Raw genomic sequence first — 17,025 nt, 5'->3', positions numbered from 1 at the left:
GTAACTAAACAACAAGACTAAGTAGAGCCTCACAGAAAGCAATCTCCTGACCACAAGGATTAAAAGAATACCTAGAAGAGAGAAAACAAGATTTACAAGATGTAATGTCTAGGGAGAAAAAGATTACAACCTACGCAAAGGAATTAACACTTTAGAAGAGATGGTGGTAAACCTTACCAAAGAACTGAATGTCCTCAAAATTATAATGGGCCAAACAGAAAATGATTCATTGAGAAGGTGCAATCATAGAACAAAATAAAGTCAAAGGACAACTCAACTGGAAAAGCAAAGATGGTAGCACTATAAGACAAGCTTGAATAAACCATATGGGCAGTTATCAGATTACACAAAAAATAGGAAGAAAGTTTCTAAATATCATTTTTCAGGTAATTGTTCATGAAAAATGTCAAGAAGTAGTAAAGTCAAAAGCCAAACTACAGATCAAAACAATTCAACAGAAATCCTCAGAAAAAAGTCAGATTCAATTCCTTCAGATACACTGTAATCAAGTCTAGAACTTCCCTGATAAAGGGGATATATGATACATAGCTAAGAAGAAAAACATCACTTATCAAAGAATATTGATTCTATTTATGCAAGATTGTTTATCCATTAAAAAAAGGGCAGAAAAGTTTGGAATGTAATTTACAGGAAATTAAGAGAAGTGGAATTTCACCCAAAATTATAGCTCAGAAGGAAATAAAGAAGTAATAGTCTCCTTGGAAACCTCCATATCAGCTCACTTCCCATGAACATAGTAAAGATATATAGGGCATGATCATCAAATCTGCAGATGAAATAAATCTGGGGAAAATCATTAATACAATAACGACAGAAACAAACTTCAACGTAGTGAAAATAGAGTATACAGATAAGAGATAATGAAGATATCAAATCTAAAGGTCTTAAATTAGATGCAAGAAATGAGGAAGTAGGAAAAGTTAAATAAAAGACCAAAGGTTTAAACATGGGACACTAGATGACTGGTAATGCCATTAACAGAAATAATAAAGTTAATCTGCAGAACCCATTAGAAACCATGAATAGAAGCAAAAATAGACTATTTTCTGTTAGCTTCCTCTTCTCTACATTTCAAAATCATTTCCAACCCTTTCCTCCTTACTCATATATATGTGTGTGTGTGTGTGTGTGTGTGAAAGAGAGAGAGAGAGAGAGAGAGAGAGAGAGAGAGTCAGAATCTGCACACTAAATCTATCAATCACTTCTCTGTCAAGAGAGGGATAGTAGAATATGCTTCTTTATCAGTCCTCTAGAATCATGAATGGTCCTTGTATTGATCATAGTTCTTACAGCATTCAAAGCTGTTTGTCTTTAACAGTGTTGCTATTGTTTAAATTGCTCTCCTGGTTCTGCTCATTTCATTCTTTATCAGTTTATAAAAGTCTTAAAAATTGTTCATTTTCTATAATTTTATTGTTATACTATAAGTTGCTGCTGCTTAATTCTCTCTGCATCTGTACAAATAAGTTCCATGTCTCTTTGAAATTGTTTCCCCATTCCTTACAGCATAATATTTTGTCACATTAATATATCACAACTTTTCAGACATTCTTCAATTGGCAGGCATTCTTTTAATTTCCATTTTTTCACTGCCACAAAAAGCTGCTAGAGACATTTTTGTACATAAATAATCTTTTCTTATTTGTTTGATTTCTTTTGTAAATTGGGCTAGCAATGGTATAGCTAGGTCAAAGGGCACAAACTGTTGGGTCACTTTTGTATAAACTTAAAATTGCTTTCTAGAATAGTTATAACCATTCTCAGGTCCACTGACAATATATCAACGTGCCTGTTTTTCCACAGTACCTCCAACAGTTATCATTTTCCCTGTATTTCATCTTTGCCATGTTAATGGGTATAAGGTGGAATTTCAGAATTGCTTTCATGTCCATTTCTCTAATTGGTAGAGATTTGGAGCATTTTTTTTTCATGTGGATATAGATAGGTTGGGGTTTCTCCTTTGAGAATTGCCTGTTCACATCCTAAGAAAATTTATCAATTAGAGAATAATTTATTCTTATAAATTTGAACCAGTGGGAGCCAAGATGGCAGAGGGAAGGCAGTGAGCTCCTGAACTCATGACATGATCACTCCAAAAAACATCCAAATAAGGTCATAGGAAAATGCCCGGAGCAGCAAAACTCACAGAAGAATGTGCTGAAATCATCTTCTAACCAAGAACGGCTTGGAAGGTCAGAAGGAGGGAGCTGCTGTGCTGAGACATGAATCGGGCCCAACCCCACAGTCACCCTGACACAGATCCAGTCTCAGGAAGTCCTCACCAGAGAAGGAGACCCCCAGAGCCTCTGAATCAGTTGAAGCACCAGTGTCGTCTAGAACTAAGCTCACAGTCTGGTGAGTGGGCTGAGCTCTGGGCAGGGGAGAAACTACAGGGGTCTATGCTGGTGCTAAGGCAGAACTTGGATTTTACACCCCTACTGAGAACCAGGTGGTAGGCTCGAGTAGAAGTGGCCCAGGTGGGGGAGGGGTACAGGCTCATCAGAGCTAACAACCACAACACACAAAGCTGGTTGATTGGCAAGTTGGTCTGGGGTCATCTAGGACCAGGAAACAGGCCGGATAAGTGAAGAACCTGATTCTCCTTAAATCATACCACCTGGGACTTCTTAAGCTTGGGATACCACAGCCTGGAAACAGTGCCCCACTTTAAGGAGTTAAAAGTCTAGTAAAAGAAAGGCAAGATGAGCAGACAGAGAAAGGTGAGGACCATAGAAAATTTCTTCAGTAACAAGGAAGACCAAGGGGCACCCTCAGAGGAAGATGTCAACATCAGGGCCCCTATATCTAAAGCTTCCAAGAAAAGTACGAATTGGTCTCAGGCCATAGAGGTGCTCAAAAAGGACTTTGAAGATAAAGTTAGAGAGGTAGAGGAAAAAATGGAAAGAGAAATGAGGGTGATGTAGGAAAGACATGAGAAAAAAGTCAACAGCTTGAAAAGTCAAATGGAAAAGGAGGTAGAAAAGCTCTCTGATGAAAATAATTGCCTAAGAATTAGGATTGAACAAATGGAAGTCAGTGACTTTATGAGAAACCATGACACAATAAAGCAAATCCAAATGAATAAAAAAATAGAGGGCAATGTGAAATATCTTCTGGGAAAAACTGCCAACCTGGAAAATAGGTCCAGGAGAGATAATTTGAAAATTATTGGTCTACCTGAAAACCATGATCAAGGAAAAAGCTTAGACACCATATTCCAAGATATTCTCAGGGAAAATTGTCCTGAAATTCTAGAAGAAGAAGCTAAAATAGAAATTGAAAGAATCCACTGATCACCTCCGGAAAGAGATCCCAAAAAGAAAACTCCTAGGAATATTATAGCCAAATTCCAGAGCTCTCAGGTCAAGGAGAAAATATTGCAAGCTGTCAAAAAGAAAGAATTCAAGTACTGTGGAGCCCCAGTCAGGATAGCACAAGATATAGCAGCTTCTACATTAAAGGACCGGAGGGCATGGAATATGATATTCCAGAGGGCAAAGGAAACGGGATTACAACCAAGAATGACCTACCCAGCAAAACTCAGCATTATCTTTCAGCAGAAGAAATGGGACTTTAATGAAAAAGAAGACTTTCAGATATTTGTGATGAAAAGACCTGAACTGAATGGCAAATTTGACTTTCAAATACAAGACCCTAGAGAACCATAAAAAAAATTGGAGCTGGGGGACATACCTGGGGTCGTACAGTGGGAGACTGTATTGTGTCTGAGGCCAGGTTTTGGCTGGGATCCCCCTAGGTCCAGGGGTGATGATTTGTCCATTGTGTCACTTAGCTAGATGATAACATCATTAGGGTTAAATTGAGGGGTGAAGGGAATTCATCAGGGGAGGGGGAAGGGCAGAAGCGAAATCCTACCTGAAAGTAACAGGAAAAGGCTTATGGAGTGGGGGAACAGATGGGAGAGGAGCAGGGCAGTAAATGAATTTTACACTCATCAGAAAAGGCTCAAAGACCTTAAACTCATCAGAGCTGCCTCAAGGATGGACTAACAGACACACCCAACTGGGTGGAGTAATCTATTTAATCTGGGCAGTAAATGAGCCTAACACTCATCAAAATTGGCTCCAAGACCTCAATCTCATTAGAATTGGCTCAAGGAGGGAATAATGTACACACTCAATTGGGTGGAGTAATCTCTATAACCCTGCAGGAAAATAGGAGGGGAAAGGGATAAAGAGAGAGGGGCAAAAGAAGGAAGGGCAGAGTGGGAGAGGGGACAGACAGAAGCAAATCCCTTTTGAAGAATGATAGGATGAAAGAAGATGGATAATAGAATAAATATCATGGGGAACGGAATAGGATGGAAGGGAAACAGTTAACAATAGTAATCATGAAAAAGAGAAAAGGGGGGAAAATTGTACAAAAAATATTTATAGCAACTCTTGGTGGAGGCTAAGAATTGAGAATCAAGGGAATGTCCATCAATTGAGGAATGATGGAAAAAGCTGTGCTATATGATTGTAGTGGAATGGACTTGTGCTACAGGAAATGACAAACAGGATGATCCCCGAAAAACCTTGAAAAACTAATGAACATTGATGTATAGTGAAGTGAGCAGAGCTGAGAGGACATTGTGCGTAATGACAGCAGTATTGTTCAATGAGTAATTGTGAATGACTTACCTACTCTCAGCAGTGCAATGATTCAAGACAATCCCAAGGAATTAATGAGGAAGCTTACTATGCACCCCTATAGAAAGAACTGATAAAAAGAACACTTGTGGATTGTACATATATAACCTGATTGTGATCTTGTGGAGCGGGGAGGAAAGGGAGGGAGAGAGAAAAATTTAGAACTCTAAATCTTATGAAAATGAATGTTGAAAACTACCCTTACATGTAAATGGAAAATAAAAATAAATGTTTGTTGAAAGATTAAAAAAATTTTTAAAATAAATTTGAACCATTACCTTTTATATTTTAGAAATGAGCCATTTATCATAAAAACTTGCTACATTTTCCCCAGTTAATTATTTCCCTTTTATTCTTAGCTTTATTGATTTGTTTGTGCAATTGTTTTAAATTTATGTGTTCAAAATTATGTATTTAATCATCTGTGATCCCCTCTACCCTTTATTTGGTCATGAACTTTTATTCTATGCATCGATCAGCCAGGTAATTTTTTCTCTGTTTCTCTAATTTGTTTTTGATGTAACCTTTTATATTTGTGTCATATTTTCATTTGGAGTTTATCTTGATATAATGTATAAGGTTCTGGTCTAAATCTAATTTCTTCCTTATTGCTAACCAGGAGTTTTTGTCAAATTGGAGATCTTAAACAGTAACTGAAGTGTTTCTGTTTGCCAAATGCTAGGGCACTAGATATATTTACTTTCTGATTCTATGTACATGATCTGTTCAACTGATCAATCTATTTTTTAACCAGGACCAAATTATTTCAAGAATTACTGCTCAGTGGTATGGTTTGTCATCTGTCACTGCTAGGCTCTTTTCATTCTCATTTCTTTTTATTATTTTACATAAGAATCTGGACCTTTTTTGCTCCTATAGGAACTTCATTATTATTTTTTCTAGTTCTACAAAGTAATCATTTGGTAGTTTAATTGTTATGGCATTGAATAAGTAAATTAACTTTGGTAATATTTTCATTTTTATTATATTGACTCTTCCTACCCATGGGAAATTATTATGTTTTTAAATTATTTAGGTCTGTGTTTCTGTAAATAATAGTTTGTAGTTGTATTTATGTAACTTTTGTGTTTATATTGGCAGGAAGTATTTTACACAATCTGTAGTTATTTTAAATGGAACTTTTTTTTCTACCTCTTCCTGATTGGTTTTATTGGTACTACATAAAAAAGCTGACGATTTGTGTGGATTTATTTTATATCCTGTAAGTGTGCTAAAGTTATTATTCATTGTTTCAATAAATTTTTAGTTTACTCTTTAGGGTTCGTTAAGTGCACCATTATTTCATCTGCAAAAAGTGATAATTTTGCTTCTTTTATTTTTTAAATTTATGCTTATTTCCTCAATCTCTTTTCTTGTCTTAATTCTATAGCCAACAACTAGTTCTACAACTATGTAAAATAAAAATGATAACAATAAACATCCCTGTTTTACCTCTGATTTTACTGGAAAGGATTCTGGTTTATCTTTATTACATATAATAGTAACTCTTTAAGATATATTCTATTTATCATTTTAGGAAAAGGACTATTTGTTCCCATGTTTTCTAGTGTTTCAAACAAATCAATATTCTCTTTTATCAAAATTTTCTGTATCTATTGATATGATATGATTTTTGTTCATTTTGTCATTAAGATCCTTAAGTTCATAGTTTTCCTAATATTAAGCCAATCTAGCATTCTTCATATAAATCCAACCTGGTCATGATATATGTAATATTTGCAATATGTAATTTTAGCTTCTTTGTTAATATTTTAGTTAAAATTTTTCCTTCAGTGTTCATTAGGGACCTTGGTCTATACCTTTTTTCTGTTTTAAGTTTCCTTAGTTTTTTTGTGTCAAGACTGTATTTGTGTTACAGGAAAAAAATTTATAGGATCCCTTCTTTTGCTTTTGTTGTGAACAGTTTATATAACTTTAGATAAGTGTTATTTGAATGTTTGATAGAATTCCTTTGTGAATCCAGCTGGTATTGAAGTTTTTTCTTTGGAAGATCATTTCTGGTTTGTTCAGTATCTTCTCTGAAATTATATTGTTTAGATTCTTTATTTCTAGGGTCAGCTAGGTGGTGCAGTACCCGAGTTCAAATCCGACCTCAGACATTTGACACTTACTACCTATGTGACCCTGGGCAAGTCACTTAACCCTCATTGCCCCACAAAAAAAAAAAAAAGAAAGAAAAAAAGATTCTTTATTTCTTGTTCTGTTTTTGAATATTTTCTATTTTTCTATTTTGTATTTTTGTAAATATTCATTTATTTAAGTTTTCAAGTTTATTGGCAGATAGATGGGCAAAACTGTTTATAATAGTATCCTTTATTTGTTTTAAAGTCTTTATAATTTTTGTACTAGTAATTTAATTTTTCTCTTTATTCTTTTTAATCAAATTTGTTAATGGTTTGTCCATTGTTTTTGCCCCCAAGAAAAGTCTTCTAATTTAAAAAAAAATTAAAGCAATGGCTTGGTTTTTTTTTTTTCTTTTTTGCAGGGCAATGGGGGTTAAGTGACTTGCCCAGGGTCACACAGCTAGTAAGTGTCAAGTGTCTGAGGCTGGATTTGAACTCAGGAAGTCCTGAATCCAGGACCAGTGCTTTATCCACTGCACCACCTAGCTGCCCTAATGGGTTGGTTTTTTTAATTTTCATTTTTGTCAGTCTCCTCTTTGATTTTCAGAATTTCTAACTTGGGATTTAATTAGGGTTTTTAATTTGTTGGTTTTCTAGCATTTTAATTGCATTCCCAATTTATGGAAGTGTTTAGAAATATCCTTCAGAAGCTTGTCCTCCTTAATCATCCCTTTTTCTAATCTTCAATCTCTCATCATCAACTGGTTTCTTCCCTGTGAACTACAAATATGTCCAAGGCTCCCCAATCCTGAAAAATCCTTCACCAAACCCTACCATTTCTTCAAGCTATCCTCTTATGTCTCCTCCCTTTTCTCAAACTCCAAGCAAATTTGTCTCTATTTCTTCTGCTTCCTCTCCTCTCACTCACTTCTTAACCCTTTGAAATCTAATTTCAAACCTCGTCATTCAAATGAAACTGCTCTTTCCAAAGTTAACCATGATTTATTTCAATCACCATATCTGATAGCCTTTCAAAAATTTCATCCTTAGGGGTCAGCTAGGTGGCGCAGTAGATAAAGCACTGGCCCTGGATTCAGGAGGACCTGAGTTCAAATCGGATCTCAGACACTAGACACTTACTAGCTGTGTGACCCTGGGTAAGTCACTTAACCCTCATTGCCCCACAAAAAACAAACAAACAAAAAATTTCATCCTTTTTGACCTCTTTGCACCATTTGATATTTTTGACCACACTATTCTTGGATATGTTCTTCTTTCTGGGTTTTTGTGACACTACTCTTTCCTGGTTTTTCTCCTACCCATCTGAACATTCCTTCTCACTTTCCTTTATTGTCTCATCATCCATACCATACTCTCAAGCTGTAAGTGTATAGCAAGGCTCTTTCCTAGATGTGCTCATTTCTCTGTACTTTCTTACTTGGTGACTTGATCAGTTGGGTTTCATTATCACTTCTTTGTTGATTACTACATACATAACATATATATGGAATATATATATATATATATATATGTATATATATATATACATACACACACACACACATACATATATATATATATATATATATATATATATATATTGTGATATAGCTAATGGCTACTCAAACTCATCACGTCCAAAGCAGAATTCAATATCTTTTCCCCAAAATCCTCCCTTATTCCAAATTTCCTTTTGGGAAAACCATCTTACTTCTACTCTATCATATTTGAAAGCTTGGTATTATCCTCAACTCCTCATTCTCCATTACCCCAAATATCCAGTCAGTTGCCAAATCCTGTCAATTCCCACATTTCTCATATCCATTCTTTTTTCTCACTAGACTCACAGCCACCATCTTAGTTAAAACCCTCTTTGACCCTCACCTGGGTTATTCCAAAAGCCTCCTAATTGGTCTTCCTGAGTCAAATCTCTCTTCCCCCTATTTATCCTGTACTTAGCTACCAAAGTAATTTTCCTGAAGCACAGGTCTGATGATATCATTCCCTCCTCAACCAACTCCAGTGGCTTTCTATTACTTTTAGAATAAAATATGAATTCCTAAATTTGGCTTTTATATCCCTTCACAACCACGGCTCAACTTACCTTTCCAACCTCATCTTGCATTACTCCCTTTCCTTACCAGCTAAATGGAATTGTATTATTCATCCCCATATGTTTGTACTGGTTGTCCCCAGTAATTGAAATGTGCAGTCTTTGAGAAAGATATCTGCTATTTTTATTACTTTGATTTGGTTTTAGTTTCATTATAGGATTAGGCACCTGTCCTTGGGAATAACTAGCCCTAAACTAAGCCAGACTAACATGGACAGTCTAGATTACCTATAGATTTAGTGAATAGATAGATTGAGAAGACTTTATCATTTTGTAGCAGATAATTTAGAAGAATAGAATAATCATAATATTATAAGGTTTTTCAATAGGCTAAATTTCCCTTTCTGACAGCTGGAGAAAGGTTAAGGCCCCACCCTTAATCTTTTGTGCTAGAATCTAAGTTGAGTAATGGACTCTTCTAAGGAAGATGGTGGTGGGGTGGTGACTGCTAACCACTGAGCACAAGTTCCTCTTTTCCATTACACTTGCTGGTTACAAAAGGTACCACCTGGAAGAAAGGACTTCTAAGTATAGGATTATGAAAGTCTGGGAGAAACTAACTAGGCAGGTGACCTGCCTTGTCCAATTGAATTATATTCAAAACAAGTTTTTATATTTTTTATTTCTCTTTTTTGCTATAAAAACCATCTCTATAAATCACTTCTTGTCTCTGACCTCTGAGGAGTCAGGTGACCTGATATGGTATTCAAAGGTGAGCTTTAAAAATTAAATCACAGATGGCTCAGTAACTTTGTCCTCACTTTCCTTTTATTTCAGGTAATCAATTTTAATATCTTCATCTTTACCTTATAGATTCCCTTACTTTAAGATTCAACCCAAACTCCAACTTCTACCTAAAGCCTTAACTCCCCTAGCTACTAGTTGCCTCCCTTGCAAAACTATCTTCTATTTGGGAAGATAAGGATACAAGAAGTATCAGACAAATAGTACATACCTGAAACTGTGCTAAGCACTTCACAATATTATCTTATTCAAGAATCACAAAAACCCCAAGAGGTAGGTACTATTATTATCCCCATTTTCAGTTGAAGAAACTGAGACAAATTAAGTGACTTGCTCAGGGTCATGCAGCTAGTAAGCATCTGAGGCCATTTTTGAACTCAGGTCATCTTGACTCCAAACCCAGCATTCTATCTACTGAGCTGCCTGTTTATTTTTGTATTTATGTAGTACATACTCTGTATTTGCATGTCTTTGAAGGCAGGGACTGTTCTATTTTATATCCCTAGCACAGCCGTGCATAATACTTGTAACACAGTATAGAGGCTTGTTGATGGAGAGATTGAGCCAACACTAGTTTAATCATCAGGAAAGTAGCGGGGGAGGGGGGGGAAGGATAGAATTCATAAGGTGAAAGCAAGGTGAGTTATCCACCTGCCCACATCATATAACCCACATACTTCTCAAATAGTGTGTGGCGCCATAATTTTGTCGTTCAGTCTGTAGTCAAAGTCACAACTAGGAAAGGGCACACAACAGGCTTTGTCCCCCAAGAAATGAATAAAGGGTGTTGACAGCATTCACAGCCAAGCTTAGCACCTAACTGGTAAGAAGAATCAGTTCAAAAAGGAAGTTACCAGATGGTACACTGTATCCTACATGAATTCTTTCCTGGTCACCTCACCCCAACCCTGCTTTCAAGCTGCTTTCTCCAGGCACATTTTGTGCTAATTTCCCCACCTGCAAAAGTCACTAATGTGAACTTTGGCAAGTTTCCACATTAAGAACATTTATTACTATCTTCTAATTCACAACCCATATCCCCACCTCCAGTGGAAATCAGCCTGTGAACTTCCCACAATGTTATGTCCTACAATTTAGGAAACAACCCTAAATCTGTCCCAAGCCTCAATCTAAAGCTATGGTAATAGAAACAATGACCTTTAATAACAGCTCCACACTCCTGTGCCCTACCTCCTTCTCCATATCAAATCATATGTATATATGTAACATGTAGCTCTAAACACTTAGTTTTAAATAAAGGTCTTTGAGGTTGTATATTCAAAGGACTTACTCTAAAAATTTTGTCCTTGCCTGAAATGTTTTTGGATCCAACTTTTCTTTGGAAATATCTTCACAGCCTGTCTGTGAACCACATGCCCAAATCAGTACTGATTTCCTTTCTTTTTCAAAAATTGTTTTATGGGAAATTATTAACAAACACCAAATAAAATGAGTACTTCTTTTGTGGGAAATTTCGACGGAGAAACCCAAACGGCACTCAGAAATAAGGAAGAGCAGTTTATTGACATGTCGGCCCAAAGCAGAGTAGCCTCTGGTTCTTTGGGCCCTGAGCAATTGTCCAAGCTGTAGTTATATACCCCTTAGGTGTGAAATACATGAAGGTTTTCACAGGTACATTGTGGTGAGCAGCTTGTGACTGACAGGAAAGCATATTTCAGTAAACAGAGGCATATGTCAGGAAGTTGGTACTAAACCACAGACTTCAGGGGAAAAGCAGTGTGCTCTACTCTTGTTTTGGGGGTCTCAGCTCGGGCCTTAGTTTTATCCCCATAATACTTCCATAAACACATTAGAACACAGAAAGTAGATTATACATGAAACTACAAATTTCTATTATGTATAGTTTGCTTTTTAAAAAGTATATAATAAATTTGACATATAACATTTGAAGCTACTCTGTTTATGATTCCTTCTGACCTTTCAATTTTCTTTTGTGCATCTTTTTTTAAAAAATGCTTCACATTTTTTTCACTTTTTTGCTTTGTTGATTTGGGTTTGTTTGTTTTTGCAATTTGGCTAATATGTCATATATGCATTCAAATGTCAATGGATAGGAAAGGGGGGAAGAGAGAGAATTTGGAACTGAAGTTTTGTTTTGTTTTGTTTTTTTGCAAGGCGATGAAAGTTAAGTGACTTGCCCAGAGTCACATAGCTAGTAAGTGTCAAATGTCTGAGGTTGGATTTGAACTCAGGTCCTCCTGACTCCAGGGCCAGTGCTTTATCCACCGTGCCACCTAGCAGCCTGCAGGAACTGAAGATTTTTTAAATGCTAAACAAAATTTTAAAAATAAAAAATGTTTCAAGTATTTTCTTCCTTTCTTTTTTTTGAGGGTATGACCTTTTCCCAACCTTACCACTCCCTTCCAAATCACTTAAAGAAAAATGATGTAGGATATGAAGGAAAATATAAATCTAACCCTCATAATTTGAATTTGGAATGAATTATACAATCCAATAAAACAAAATATAGTGACAGATTAGAGAAGAAAACAAAGCTTCACAATCTATCACTTATAAGAAACACACCCGGACTCAGACACTTAACACTTACTAGCTATGTGACCCTGGGCAAGTCACTTAACCCCAATTGCCTCACTAAAAAAAAAAAAAGAAAAGAAAGAAACATACCTAAAAAACAAGGAAATAAATAGAATAAAAATGAAGGACTAGGGAAAAAAACCTGACTATGCATCAAGTGAATCCAAAAAGTAGGAGTTGCAATCATGCTTATGAGACAAAGCAAAAACAAAAATCTACAACATAGAGATAAACAAGGAAACTACATTAAGTTGAAAAGAACAACAGAAAACAAACCATCATCAACATTAAACCTATGTGCTCCAAATGTCTAGGTACTTGTATTCACAAAGGGAAAATTCACTGAATTATAAGAAGTCATAGGCAAGAACACAATATATTCTTCTCTACATTTTGGACAAATTAATAGAAAAATAAACAAAAGGGAAAATCCAAAATTGAACAAATTGCTGGGCAAACTAGTGTTTCAAAAACTTATGGCATCTTCTAAATGGAATGCAAAAGAATAAACATATCTTTCAGTACTATATGGAATTAAAAAAAAATTAACCATGTGTTAAGGCACAAAGATATTGCCAACAAATACAAAAAAGTAGAAATAGAGAATACATGCTTTACAGACCATAATATAATAAAAATGCTAACCATTTCAGGAATCACAAACAAAAGACACACTAAATGGAGTCAACAATGAAATAATGAGTGGTACAAAGAACAACTAATGAGTGGCACAAAGAACAAATCATAGAAACAATCATATAAAAGAAAATTATAATTATGAAACAACATGCCAATTTGGGGGGATGCATTTAAAATAGCCCTGAGGGGAAAATTACATCCCTAAAACATCCATTAACAAAATATAGAAGAGGACTAGTGAACCAAATATGCATTTTCAAAAATTAGGAAACCAACAAATAAGCTAATAATAATAATAATTTATATATATATATATATGCACAAAAGGGGATCCTAAACATATGAGGGAAAATAGATTGGGAACAAAAAAGAAAAACAAAACCTTTGTTACAAATGTATATTTGGTGAAACAAATTCCCCCATTGGATATGTCTAGAAATGTATCTCATCCTGCATCTTGAGTCTATTTACCTCTTGGTCAGGAGGTGGGTAGCTTATTTCAACAATGGTTCTTTGAAATTGTGGTTAGGTGTTGATAAGCATTCTGAAAGCCTTTCAAAACTCTTTGTCTTTACCATGTTGTTATTGCTGTATAAATTCTTCTCCTGGTTATTCTGTATATTGGATCATTTCATACAAGTCTTTCCAGGTTCCTCTGAAACTGACTCATCATTTCTTAAGGCACAATAGAATTCCATTACACTCAGTTTCATTATTTTATATTCCCACCTTGTTTTGATCACTTTGATCACCACCACCACCACCACCACCCTCTTATTTACCAGATGAGGTTCTAAATTATTTGGGGCTATTTCTAAAATGTAAACTCATTCCTAATGGATGAAGTTTAATCATTCCATTTTAATAGAAACATGTTGGATTTTTTATGTCATCCGCCTACCATTTCTTATTCTTGAACATAGAACTGGCTGCTAAACAAGACATGAAGACTGAGAGTTGGCAAGGAAACCTGGAAAGAAAAGGCAGAAAAATTAAGCGGATGGAACAGGCTCACAGGGTTCAGCACCAAAATATTATATCAGCAAAATTTGAGAGATTTCATTTAAGTTAAAATTCTTGACATAGGTTCATAACTGTTATCTAACTGCTTTGGAGAATTGCTGGATTATTACCTGGTTTCTTTGTGGTTGCAAAATCTTAGTCGGCTTTATCTGAGTCTCACTGCAGCATTCTCTTCCCAAATGTGCTCATTTGAATTGAAATGGCAACCTTCCAGGTGGGGAAGAAAGGTTTCAGAATTGTTAATTTTGTCATGGTAGGACAATTTTTCTTCAGGGAAGATATACTATGTCTCAATTTTTATTGAGGGTAAGTAAATCCAGCAGTTCTATCCTTCCCAAATATTGCTTCATGATGAATAATTAGTTGGAATTATTCAAAACAAAATCTATTTGTATTGTCTGTTTTTCTGTCTTTGGAACTGTACCAAACAGATGGCTAATAGCACATACACACATACATACATATACATTTATATGTATTATACACACACACATATATGTTAAATAAATTGGCATAAAAAGGTGACTGGGAGGCTAGAGATGTTGCCAGTGCAATTGATACCATTAAACAACATCAATTAGTACTGATTGAGAACTCATTGGGTATGTGATACTTTATTATATCCTGATATATAGATAGATTCCATGCCCAGAGAAGTAAGAACTATGCTCACCTGACCTCTTTCATTCCCATCATGTAAACAAAGAACAAGGCATTAATTCATTTCTCAAACATTTATTACAATGAGTCCAAATCTGGTCTCATACATTTACCAGCTGTGTGATCCTGAGCAACTCATTTAACCTGTTTGCCTCAGTTTCCTCATCATAATATTGGAATAATAATAGTTCCTGCCTCCCACAGTTGTTATGAGGATCAAATGAGGTAATAATTACAATTAGCACAGTGTCTGGCACATAGTAAGTGCTATATGAATGTTAGCTATTATTATTACTGTGTGCAGAAAATTCTGGGTAGGTGCTGGGGGAGTTACAAATTAGATAAAAAGCACTCTCAGTTTCCTCATAGTCACAATATTTTTATAAGTGATTAAAAAGTCCTAAATCAAATCTAAGGGAAAAGCCTATTATCAAGTGTGTGTGCACAAGTGTGTGCATGTTAAGAAAGATACCCGTAGCTGGTGTCATTTGAGCTGGCCTTTAAATAATGGCTAATTATTCAACTGGTAAAGATGGCTACTGGTCTGCTACATTAGGAGAGTACCATAGACCTAATGTACATCAATTTTAGCAGAGAATCATCTTTTGTGATATTATTGTGGACAAGATAGACAGATGTGGGTTGGATGATAATAGTTCATTGTCTTCAGAGCAAATGGAATGACTGAACACAAAGAGCAGTAGTTACAGATTGACATAGAACTAGACAGCAGTCATGAGGAAGTACCACAGGGCTTAGTCCTTGGCCCTCCCCCTACTCTATTCACAGTTTTTATTAGTGACTTGAATGGAAGTATAAATCCCGTGCTTATCAAATTTTCAGATGGCATCCAGGAGAGAATTCCACCATATTGGATGGCAGAATCAGGATAGCTAAAACATCTAAACACACTAGACCGTTGGGCCAAATATAAAATAACCAGAGATTTGGAACTAGAAGGAACCGTAGTGATCATCTAGTACAATCCCTTCATTTTCCAGTTGAGAAAACTGAGGCCCAGAGAGGCAAAATCACTTAACATCGCACAGGAAATAAGTGGAAGAGCCCAGAATTTGAACCTAGGGGTTCTGACTCCAGACCCATTATTCTTTTCTACCACAACCCACTGCTGCCTGAAAGCTAACAAGGACAAATGTAAAATTCTGACTAGCTCTGTCCTTTGATGGGCCCTGTGATTTCATTGATGTGGGTATTCCCTCTAATACATGTCTTCTTAGCCTATGACCTTCATGTTCTCTGTTAAATCCTCCACAAGGAAAGAATCTGCCCAATATGTGGACAAAGCTTCCTTTAAATTGAAGGTTCTTAACCTCGGATCTATAAATTTGTCTTAAAAATGATAGATGGATGGATGGATGAGATAGATAATAGATGGATATAGTAGGTAGATCAATAGATACAGATGATAAATAACTTAATTTCAAAATAATTGGTTTCCTATGTTTTATTTTGTATATTTAAAAACATTCTGAAAAGGGGTCCATAGGTATCACCAGACTGCCAGAGTTTCATGTCAAGACAGTGACTTGGTATTACATTCACGCAAACGTAACACACAGACTTCATTGGTTATCTCTCATCCTCTCATCCTCTGCTGGTTATATACCACTTTCATAGGCTTATATGATCACAAATTTGGAGCTGGACTTTGATATTTTTACATGGCATTTGGGGGGGTATAACATGGTTAGTAACAAAGTATGACCATTTCACACACACTCACCAATGCATCCCTCCATTTTCCTTTAGGTTATCTCCAATTTTATGTCAGCATGAAAAAATAGTGATTTTTTTTTAAAAGATGGCTCTCCAGCTTGGCCATCAAGAGAAGAGAAAATGTGTCTTCTCACCTCTTTGTAGAGACAGAGACAATGGAAGTGGAACATTACATATTACTTTGTTAGTTTTGCTAAATTTTTTTCTATAGTCAAGAGAGAGTCATGAAAAGTTTTTAAGCAGGGCGCTGCCTTGATGATGTTTTAGAAAAAGCAATCTGGCAACACTGAATAGAATGGATATGAAAGCTGTTGTGTCTGTTATATAAATAGTCATGGTAAAGATAGATGTGCCACAATGAAGCCTTTCATTAGAAGGGTGTCAGGGAGAAGAGAAGGGCAACAACAGCCAAAAGATGTGAAAGACTAATCAACATGATCTGGTAACTGGTGAGATTTGGGAGGGAGAGGGAGAACTGGTTTTTTTTAATGATTCTTGAGTTTTCAAGCCAGGGTGTCAGAAAGAATATGTATACTCCCAAGAAAAACTGGACATCATGCAGGGGAAGCCAGTTTTGGGAAAGACGGCTGGGAGGATAATAAGTTCACTTAAAACATAAAATCACAGAACCCTGCAGCTGAGACTGGAAATCATTTTGATCCAATCTCTTCATTTTAAAGGGAGGCAAGTAAGGCACAAAGAGGCTGACTTCACAGAGAGGGCTCCCACAGCTCTGCAGTAACAGGCCCAGAATATGAATCCAGCTCTTCTGCTGCCCAATTAGTTGTTCCTT

The 17,025-nt window shown here is 35.9% G+C and overlaps 1 long non-coding RNA gene across 1 annotated transcript; it reads right to left on the bottom strand.

The window, feature by feature from the left end:
* Window positions 1-12,060: 12,060 nt before the first annotated feature.
* LOC122730825 lies at window positions 12,061-14,666 on the bottom strand. The gene is made up of 2 exons (XR_006353548.1): window positions 13,946-14,666; window positions 12,061-13,782 (listed from the first exon to the last, which is right to left on the bottom strand). It is a non-coding gene; the product is annotated as an uncharacterized LOC122730825 (long non-coding RNA).
* Window positions 14,667-17,025: the final 2,359 nt, after the last annotated feature.

The sequence above is a fragment of the Dromiciops gliroides genome, chromosome 6 (assembly GCF_019393635.1).
Source record: "Dromiciops gliroides isolate mDroGli1 chromosome 6, mDroGli1.pri, whole genome shotgun sequence".
NCBI classification, from domain to species: Eukaryota; Metazoa; Chordata; class Mammalia; order Microbiotheria; family Microbiotheriidae; genus Dromiciops; species Dromiciops gliroides.
The sequence above is the reverse complement of the archived record's forward strand: the minus strand, read 5'-3'. Positions and strand labels throughout refer to the sequence as shown.